General features: G+C 35.1%; 1 long non-coding RNA gene across 1 annotated transcript; it reads right to left on the bottom strand.

Moving 5' to 3' along the window:
- Positions 1-1,667: 1,667 nt before the first annotated feature.
- LOC138851605 (uncharacterized) lies at positions 1,668-4,950 on the bottom strand. Its single transcript, XR_011391298.1, has 2 exons — positions 4,441-4,950; positions 1,668-4,283 (listed from the first exon to the last, which is right to left on the bottom strand). It is a non-coding gene; the product is annotated as an uncharacterized lncRNA (long non-coding RNA).
- Between the last annotated feature and the right edge of the window lie 5,531 nt (positions 4,951-10,481).

Raw genomic sequence — 10,481 nt, 5'->3', positions numbered from 1 at the left:
TAAGAATTTCTCAGATATTGTAGCCCCTCTTACCTCTCTTACCAGTCATAAAGTTCCCTTTATTTGGACGTCAGATTGTAACACTGCTTTTAATAAAGCAAAAAGATTATTGTGCTCTGCACCCATTCTCCTGTCTCCAGACTTCTCCAAACCTTTTTCATTACAGGTTGATGCTTGTGAGTCTGGGGTTGGGGCGGTACTACTACAAATCGGGAACAAGGAGCTGCAGCCAATCGCATACTTTTCAGCTAAGTTCCAGCCACATCAGAGAGCTTACTCTACCATTGAAAAAGAAGCCCTCGCGCTGGTAATGGCTTTGGAACATTTCGATGTTTATGTGGGCCAGACATCGCAGGTGGTCACAGTCTACAGTGATCACAACCCGTTAGTCTATCTCCAAGCCATGAAGAATCACAACACAAGGCTTATGCTTTGGACGCTCAGGCTGCAGCCCAGTAAATATTCGTACTTCTGGTAAACACCTATGTGTGGCGCTACGGTAAACATTCCAAAGCCTGTCAGGGTTTACCACCAAACGGTTTGATTTCAAACGGTAAACACAAACATGTCATAATACAGCTCTGGGATCCAATTTTTAGAGGTAATACCCTGGTATACTTTACCACCAAATGGCGTTTTAACTTTGGATAACATATTTTGCGCTAAACACCTACGTGTTTTTAGTGCTCTTGAGTTACACATTTTTAAAGTTATTAAGGTATAGATGATTCAATACAGAGGTCATGCAAATAAGCGGTAATACAAGTGGTAAATAATTACACAAATTCATTTCACAAATTTGTATTTGTTACATATTTCAATACAAAAAGATACATTTTCTCTAGTACACACATTTTTACAACTTTTCTACAACTTCATCACAGTTTCTACGTACATCATAGTAGAAATATTCACAACTGTTTATGTACAACACAGCGGGGAATTAGTTTAGTCTCCTATGTTTAGATGCTGGAATATCTGGTTTCCCTCAGAGTGTCCATCAAGGTGTCCATCAGGGTGTCCATCAGGGTGTCCATAAGCCAGAGAATGTCTGGTGTCCAAGTGATACCTTTTATCATCAAAGGCAGACAATCCTCTCATCTTAACCTGTACTCTACATATCTCTCCTGTGACATTACTAATAAACTTACACTTCAATAGTTCTTTATCAACTTTTCTGAAAACATTTTTATACCACCATGAGTTAACAATGGTCTGAAATGTCTCTACTGACATTACTTGTTCTTCCAGTCATCTTCACACAACATATTTTTGCTTTCAGAGCAACCAACTCATTAATATTATAATAACTCATTTCAGATTTCAATTATCCTAACTCACCTTTCCTACTATTATCATATAATGGATGATCATGACTCAAATTTAAAAAATCCATATATTCTACCAACGGTTCTCTCTTTAATTCAGTAAACAAATCTTTGCATTACTGTACAGTAGTCTTATATCATCTCCATAATGTTTTAAGACTTTATACTAAGAGTAACACAATTTATTTTCAGTAATCTCGAAAATTTGAAAACCTAGATAGAGAGGTTGATCACCAGTTAATTTCTGTTTGGTGAACGTGCAGATCCCTTTGTGTTGATTCAAATGCTTAACATTTTTCAAAAAGGTGTCATTGACAGCTCTAGCAAATGCTTTCTCAACCTTTATATATTTATTGGTCTCACCATACTTTGTTATATTAAGTAATTATTTACCGTAAAAGCCATTGTTAGTCAGCTTAAACTTGATGGAGCATTGTATAGCAGTTTGTTGTTCAATATTAGTTCTAATGAAGGGCTCTTGCATTTTTGCCTGATTATATTCATATACTTCATGAACCTTTTTTATCTCCAACCCAAGATCTGTTAAAAGGTGAAGCAATTCCAAACTCACTAGATAATGTTTCTGTGGAAGATGGGCAGCCACTAATTTCGTATTAAATTTGGGTATCTTTCTACCTTCATTTTTCAAAGCAGACTCAGAATAAGGAGATAACATGTCTTCTGATATATTCATGTGTGTTAATATCAAGGAAGTTCATTGTTCGTCTAGCTACCTCACATTCAATACAATAACCTTTATCCCACTCACTGATACCTTAGTTAACCCCAAAACAAGAAATCTAGTCTTTCTTCATTAGATAATTTTCTTGTACCATTCTGCGGTAGAGCTTCAACCATAACACTGGTATACAATGAATTAAAGTCAAGATATAAAATATGAGTACTCATCCCACTCTATCAAAATTGGGGTTAATTTAAGGATTATCAGTCTTGGTATATTGACTGAATCCCCATTTGAGATTCCTTTTTATCAGATCATATAATTCATGGAAATGTAATATATCTAATTTTACTTTTGTTTTTAACAAGAAAACATCCATAATGAAAGATGGTAAACTGATATAATTACTAAGGTCTAAACTGTAAATATCTTTGAGTGTTTTACGCCACTCCATGAAGACGTCAGCTAACAATCTCACATCTGTCTTGAGATACAACATCAAGTAATCACCTAAAGTCTTGTATTTCCTCCAATTGGACAACTTTCACAACATTGTCATAATCTTCTTGGCTAATGTGACTATTTCTCAATGTATTAAGAAATTTCTCTTGGCAACTTTGTTTCCCCGATTTCTTTTTTAAACTGTCAATATAGTCATAACATAGCACCTGTTTGCCTTTACATAATAAGAGTATCACTTAGGTGCGTCATTGAGAATGATTACCTGCCTTGATATACTGTTCTGCTAAACTGGAAAGACGTCCATTTACCAAACTCAGAGAATACTGAAATATAACAAGCACTTAAACTCTTAAAAATTTAAGTGTTTGTTTTGAATGAACCTCAATTTTATATTTATCCACTCTCAATTCTTTTAAAATTACCCCTAAATCATAGGACATATTATGACTAAACATTAATAAACTATTTCTCTTATCTTTACATTGCAAATTGCAACGAACACAATATGCTCCGATGCAATTACTGAACTGTATCCTGTGATCATGGTGGCGATACTTGAATTTTGCATCTAGGAAGGTTACACAGTATAATTCACATGTGGTTTGCCAATCAAATCGCACTTAATCATTCCCATTCATAATGGTATCATAATACCTTCTGCTCGTAACCTTTAACAGAAATCACAGTTCCTTCTTGATCAAATATTACGTAACAATAAGCAATGACTATATGTCTTTCTTCAATTTTCCCAGCAGAGCAAGTACGATCAAGAGCACTTTCAAAATTATAAACTCCTATACATATTCGCTAGAATGAGCATGACTATAATTTTTAAAATGGACATTTGATCCTTGTGGAGGGTTTGGTTGATCTTACATCCATCTTCGCTTATAACTAACTCCTCCTGTGTATGTAACTTCATTAAACAACTATGACAATGTTTCTTAACATTACCTTTTTCATGCATTATCGTTCTGACGTCCCCATCAAACTCCTTAATCAGCACAAGGTGTGACTCATCCATCAATAATTTGCACATGATAATATTCTTAAATTCCTTAGTACCCTTATGGCACATGGACACAAAAGCTCCATCCTAATCCTGTCTGATAAACATAACGAAACTTTATTTTTCTTTTCCAATAATGTTAACTTGTCACCAGTAATGGGAAATTCATCTATAGAAGTTTTTGCATAGTTAAGACACCATCCCTGAGTATTCACAAGCTTGGATATATCACACCAATTCTTGCCAATTTTGTGACAATTATATACGGTAACAGCAGCAGTACACACAACCCATCATTTATCTTTGGATCAAAAATATATTGCCTACCTCTCAACTTCGGGTAATCCATATATGACCCGAGTTGTACTCTGAACTAAATTATTCAATATGATCTATAATCCACCCTGAACCTTCCCTATCTTGTAATTCTGTCTCAAATCTTTCTAATATTGCTTCCACTCATCGATCAAAGACTTCTGATATTTTCTCCTCACTTACAATCTCAAATGCTAAATTAATTACAAACTGACCATTTTTGATCTTCACCTGAAATGTTTTGCCTCAAACTTTTAATAAATAATTCAGTATATATGTCACATGTTCTGGGTACTCATCTTCCTGGGTTGAGGATTGATCCGACTAGCGTGGCGATGCTCCTCAGGTCTCATCACCCCTCAAATTATTCGTGGACGCTCCTCGGAGTTGTGAGGTACTGCGGTGGGAAGCATTTACTCCCCAGACTGTGTGGTACCGTGGTCAGAATCAACGGTCTCAGAGGTATCATTAGACCTCATCTCATTTTCTGTGAGGGAAAAAATATATAAATCATTTTCTACGTGGGAAAAAAATATTTTTTCGATGTACAATGTCAAGAATATAACACTAATTTTAATACACACTATAGAAAGTCAGGAATATAACACTAATTTTTATACAAAGTCTGGAATATATAAACTTACCTTTTTCTATAGCCTTCTCCTATAAAGCATTCACTCGATCTACCTCGGATTGTAATGCCTTGTGAATTTCCTCTTGTTGCATATCACCATCATTGTTGATAACAGATATCGATCTTGTTATTGATCTTCCTCTTGATCAGGACATTCTTGAAATTCATGTTCATTCTTTTCTTAATATCTGTTATGAAGTATTCTCATATTATTCTCATTCCTCATAATATCAACAATGTTCACAACTTTCACTTGTTACAACTCTCACACACCCATTTTTTTCACTCAACCCCCAGCAAGATATAACAAGTCACAGCAGGTCACAACAAGGCAAACATGTCATACACACTATTGCACAATGTTTTACAACCCCCCAACAGGTCACATCAAGACACAACAGGTCACAAGTCACACATACACTATTGCAACCCCACTATTTACAACCCCCCAACAGGTCACATCAAAACACAACAGGTCACAAGTCACACACATACACTACTGCACCATGTTTACAACCCCCAATAGGTCACATCAAGACACAAGAGGTCACAAGTCACACACACACACACTATTGCACCATGTTTAAAAAAAAAAAACAAGCTTGTTACCAACTCCCAATCAGTACACGGAGATTTCAGTGTTACGGCAGATACACTTCTACCTACAAAAACTCGCCTTCTTCATGGCGGTATCCTCAGTGTTGAGTTTTGTCAACAATGTGCTCACGTTTGTAGTTAAAATGCCGTCAGAGGGAAGCCTATGATCTCTAGAAAGAGGATATGAAGTACATTCCCTAGCCGGCCAATGTCAATACCTCATCCCACGGGTGATATTAATGAGGTCAAAGACTGACCCGTGTTGACCACACACTCACACCCACCAACCAACCCCCACACACACACACCCACCAACCAACCCCCCACACACACACCCACCAACCCCCCCCCACACACACACACCCACATACAAGACACTAGCTGATAATTTGTTTTCAAGATGGGAAATCTTTAACGTATTCCTCGTGATATATTTTGAAACTCATTACCTTACCTCAAGGAACTCTCCTCAATACTTCAAACACACACACACATATTCTTATACAACTATACCTACACATACACACACACACACCATATAGTCACACATCACTCCATATTCCCTCAATCATTTATTCTCATAGTTGCAGTCCACCATAGATACACCCAGGCTACATTCACTATGGAAATCCCTTAATGTTTTTTGGAGGTCTTAAAGTCGTTACCCGTCAGTCTCTGTCAGTTTCCCTAAGGGAAACCCTTAACGTCTTTCTGCTGATATATATTGAAACTCATTAACAATGTTGTTAAGTCCTGGTGGACACAACATTAACAATGTTGTTAAGTCCTGGTGGACACAACATTAACAATATTGTTAAGTCCTGGTGGACACAACATTAACAATATTGTTAAGTCCTGGTGGACACAACATTAACAATATTGTTAAGTCCTGGTGGACACAACATTAACAATATTGTTAAGTCCTGGTGGACACAACATTAACAATATTGTTAAGTCCTGGTGGACACAACATTAACAATGTTGTTAAGTCCTGGTGGACACAACATTAACAATATTGTTAAGTCCTGGTGGACACAACATTAACAATATTGTTAAGTCCTGGTGGACACAACATTAACAATATTGTTAAGTCCTGGTGGACACAACATTAACAATATTGTTAAGTCCTGGTGGACACAACATCAGCCACAGTATAAAATTTTCTTGATATACTTCATCAAAATACTAACAATAAATTGTTTAGTTTCAAAATGAACTTCAAAATATACACATCTAGTGATGTTGATAGAATTATTGTCTCTGGTTATATGAATAGTGACAAGTATTTTTTCACATCAAAACTAGTAAAATTGTATCATGAGAAATTTCATAATATTTTAATATTCTGTGTTACAACTCATCTCTCAGAACAAGTTTCAGAGATATCTCATATACTATCATTAATTAAATATATTATCAATCCCGTTAATTTTATCACCTCACCCGACGAAAATACACTGGTAATTGTGGATGATCTATTTTTAAAAGTTTGTAACAGTGAAATTATTCTCGATTATTTTACTAAAGTTAGGCATCAAAATATAAATATTATTCTGATTACCTAAAATATATTTCAAGGAGGACGATACAGTCGTAGCATGGCCTTGAAATAACCCAATTTAGATTATTTAGAATGAGAGATCTCGGACAGTTAGATATTCTGGGATGTCAAATTTTCGGGAAAATAAAGAATTCGTCAATATTTACAATTCTGCCATAAAACGATCACCATTCGGGTATATATTTATAGATCTTGCGTTACTTATCCCAGAAACTCGCCATTTGCTAACCAATGACTTACACGACGATTCCTAAGAAATTATCAATGGAGAGAGCAAGATTAATTGCAAAGCTTTATGAAGACGTCCACTCAGTGGTATCTTTCAGTGGTGTAAAAAAGTTTGTATGCCGCTGTTAAAAAGATTAACCTACTATAAGCTTGAAAAAGGCTAGAAAAGTATTTAGTTCAGAAACAACACAAACTTTACAAAAAAGGTTTTCTCGAAGAAAAATTGTAGCTGCCAACCCCAGAGTAATATTTTCTTGTGATTTGGATGATATGTATAAATTGTCTAGATATAATGATGATTATAAATATACCACTGTATGCACTGATGTTTTTTCGAGATATTCCTCACAATGGGTAGTGGCAGATCAAGTGTAAAAGCTCACACTTCCCTGGAACTGAAGCTTCTTTGTGGGTTTAGCACTAAGTTTTGAGTATAATGTATATAACAGAATTGTCCATGAATAAAACAACATGGGATCGATCCCGGTTGGAACCCGTTTATTGCTAAAATACCACATGTTCGTGGTTGCATTAATATATATGTATATAATATATAATATATAATATATATATATAAATATATATAAAATATAAATATATATATATAAATATATATAAATATATAAATATATATAAATATATATAAATATATATAATATATAAATATATATAAATATATATATCGCCAAAAGGGGGAGAGGGTAGAGCGGTGCAAACTACCCACCAATGGAGATACCTTGTTATAAACCTTAGCCAGGTGTACCTACCTAACACATTACTCAAGATATATATATATACATCATACCCGGGTATATTCCTAAATCAGATAATATTATAAACTAGTGGAATCTTTAATTTAGCTAATATTAAAGAAACCCAGAGTATAATATTAAGTGGATAATACATATAAATTAATCACATTATGACCTTGGTCATAACAATATATATATATATATATATATATATATATATATATATATATATATATATATATATATATATATATATATATATATATATATGCAATAAGATCACAGTAAACAGGTGATTTCAGAATATGCAAAACAACCACTCTGAAAGAATAAGAAATTCCAAGCGCTTTCGTTACTACTCACATTATCAAGGAGTAGTCACGAAAGCGCTTGGAATTTCTTATTCTTTCAGAGTGGTTGTTTTGCATATATATATATATATATATATATATATAATATTGATACCATACTGCACAGTGGTAATATTGATACCATACTGCACAGTGGTAATATTGATACCATACTGCACAGTGGTAATATTGATACCATACTGCACAGTGGTAATATTGATACCATACTGCACAGTGGTAATATTGATACCATACTGCACAGTGGTAATATTGATACCATACTGCACAGTGGTAGTATTGATACCATACTGCACAGTGGTAATATTGATACCATACTGCACAGTGGTAATATTGATACCATACTGCACAGTGGTAATATTGATACCATACTGCACAGTGGTAATATTGATACCATACTGCACAGTGGTAATATTGATACCATACTGCACAGTGGTAATATTGATACCATACTGCACAGTGGTAATATTGATACCATACTGCACAGTGGTAATATTGATACCATACTGCACAGTGGTAATATTGATACCATACTGCACAGTGGTAATATTGATACCATACTGCACAGTGGTAATATTGATACCATACTGCACAGTGGTAATATTGATACCATACTGCACAGTGGTAATATTGATACCATACTGCACAGTGGTAATATTGATACCATACTGCACAGTGGTAATATTGATACCATACTGCACAGTGGTAATATTGATACCATACTGCACAGTGGTAATATTGATACCATACTGCACAGTGGTAATATTGATACCATACTGCACAGTGGTAATATTGATACCATACTGCACAGTGGTAATATTGATACCATACTGCACAGTGGTAATATTGATACCATACTGCACAGTGGTAATATTGATACCATACTGCACAGTGGTAATATTGATACCATACTGCACAGTGGTAATATTGATACCATACTGCACAGTGGTAATATTGATACCATACTGCACAGTGGTAATATTGATACCATACTGCACAGTGGTAATATTGATACCATACTGCACAGTGGTAATATTGATACCATACTGCACAGTGGTAATATTGATACCATACTGCACAGTGGTAATATTGATACCATACTGCACAGTGGTAATATTGATACCATACTGCACAGTGGTAATATTGATACCATACTGCACAGTGGTAATATTGATACCATACTGCACAGTGGTAATATTGATACCATACTGCACAGTGGTAATATTGATACCATACTGCACAGTGGTAATATTGATACCATACTGCACAGTGGTAATATTGATACCATACTGCACAGTGGTAATATTGATACCATACTGCACAGTGGTAATATTGATACCATACTGCACAGTGGTAATATTGATACCATACTGCACAGTGGTAATATTGATACCATACTGCACAGTGGTAATATTGATACCATACTGCACAGTGGTAATATTGATACCATACTGCACAGTGGTAATATTGATACCATACTGCACAGTGGTAATATTGATACCATACTGCACAGTGGTAATATTGATACCATACTGCACAGTGGTAATATTGATACCATACTGCACAGTGGTAATATTGATACCATACTGCACAGTGGTAATATTGATACCATACTGCACAGTGGTAATATTGATACCATACTGCACAGTGGTAATATTGATACCATACTGCACAGTGGTAATATTGATACCATACTGCACAGTGGTAATATTGATACCATACTGCACAGTGGTAATATTGATACCATACTGCACAGTGGTAATATTGATACCATACTGCACAGTGGTAATATTGATACCATACTGCACAGTGGTAATATTGATACCATACTGCACAGTGGTAATATTGATACCATACTGCACAGTGGTAATATTGATACCATACTGCACAGTGGTAATATTGATACCATACTGCACAGTGGTAATATTGATACCATACTGCACAGTGGTAATATTGATACCATACTGCACAGTGGTAATATTGATACCATACTGCACAGTGGTAATATTGATACCATACTGCACAGTGGTAATATTGATACCATACTGCACAGTGGTAATATTGATACCATACTGCACAGTGGTAATATTGATACCATACTGCACAGTGGTAATATTGATACCATACTGCACAGTGGTAATATTGATACCATACTGCACAGTGGTAATATTGATACCATACTGCACAGTGGTAATATTGATACCATACTGCACAGTGGTAATATTGATACCATACTGCACAGTGGTAATATTGATACCATACTGCACAGTGGTAATATTGATACCATACTGCACAGTGGTAATATTGATACCATACTGCACAGTGGTAATATTGATACCATACTGCACAGTGGTAATATTGATACCATACTGCACAGTGGTAATATTGATACCATACTGCACAGTGGTAATATTGATACCATACTGCACAGTGGTAATATTGATACCATACTGCACAGTGGTAATATTGATACCATACTGCACAGTGGTAATATTGATACCATACTGCACAGTGGTAATATTGATACCATACTGCACAGTGGTAA

This window comes from Cherax quadricarinatus, unplaced genomic scaffold (assembly GCF_038502225.1).
Source record: "Cherax quadricarinatus isolate ZL_2023a unplaced genomic scaffold, ASM3850222v1 Contig1185, whole genome shotgun sequence".
NCBI classification, from domain to species: domain Eukaryota; kingdom Metazoa; phylum Arthropoda; class Malacostraca; order Decapoda; family Parastacidae; genus Cherax; species Cherax quadricarinatus.
This window is presented reverse-complemented; position numbering and strand designations above follow the sequence as displayed.